The sequence below is a fragment of the Octopus bimaculoides genome, chromosome 30 (genome assembly GCF_001194135.2).
Source record: "Octopus bimaculoides isolate UCB-OBI-ISO-001 chromosome 30, ASM119413v2, whole genome shotgun sequence".
Taxonomy (NCBI): Eukaryota; Metazoa; Mollusca; class Cephalopoda; order Octopoda; family Octopodidae; genus Octopus; species Octopus bimaculoides.
In genome coordinates, this window is record NC_069010.1 from 3,892,871 (window position 1) to 3,893,552 (window position 682).

The window sequence follows — 682 nt, forward strand, 5'->3', positions numbered from 1 at the left end:
ATATAAACAATATATGAGTATATGCATATATAGGTACATGTATGTACATACCTTCATCTACATGTACATATAGATACATAACCGGGTACATGATGTGGTAAAAGAACATGGACAAAATGATAAACAAGGTACAACAAACAAGCAAGCCACATATCATTTTGTCCATGTTCTATTTTCTGTAATAATGCCCTTTATATAAATATAGATATATATATATACCTATGCACCAGTAACTATTTATTACTCTGTCCATACATTTAATTTTATTTCTATTACATTTATATTGTGTCCATACCAGTATAACTTACATAGTTTTAAACCCTCCTGACCACTATTTAATTAAATTAAATTCTAATTATTTTTCTGCTCCAGGTTTTAGGACTTTACTGCGTCCCCCTCCTCTTCCTTCTCTTCGTCTTTTTCTGTTCCTATTTGTATCTCTTCTGCCCTTGGAGCCAAAACACACTAGGGTCATAAATTAGATCTCCCCTCAACATACATCACAAATATCCTCATCATTTGATTGTTCTACTGCCTCTTCCTCCTCCTTCCCTTTCTCTTCCTTCTACTTCACTTTCATCTTCTGATCGTTTTCCTCCCCCCTCCTTCCCTTTCTCCCCCCCCTTATTAATATACGTCTCCACTCTCTTGATTACCCCCACCTCACCCTACCCAAATATCT

At 35.5% G+C, this 682-nt stretch overlaps 1 protein-coding gene across 1 annotated transcript in view; it reads right to left on the minus strand.

The window, feature by feature from the left end:
- The window catches only part of LOC106867258 (acyl-CoA dehydrogenase family member 10), a 49,638-nt gene that overhangs the window by 47,240 nt on the left and 1,716 nt on the right, over positions 1–682 (minus strand). The gene's annotated exons all lie outside the window — the stretch shown is intronic.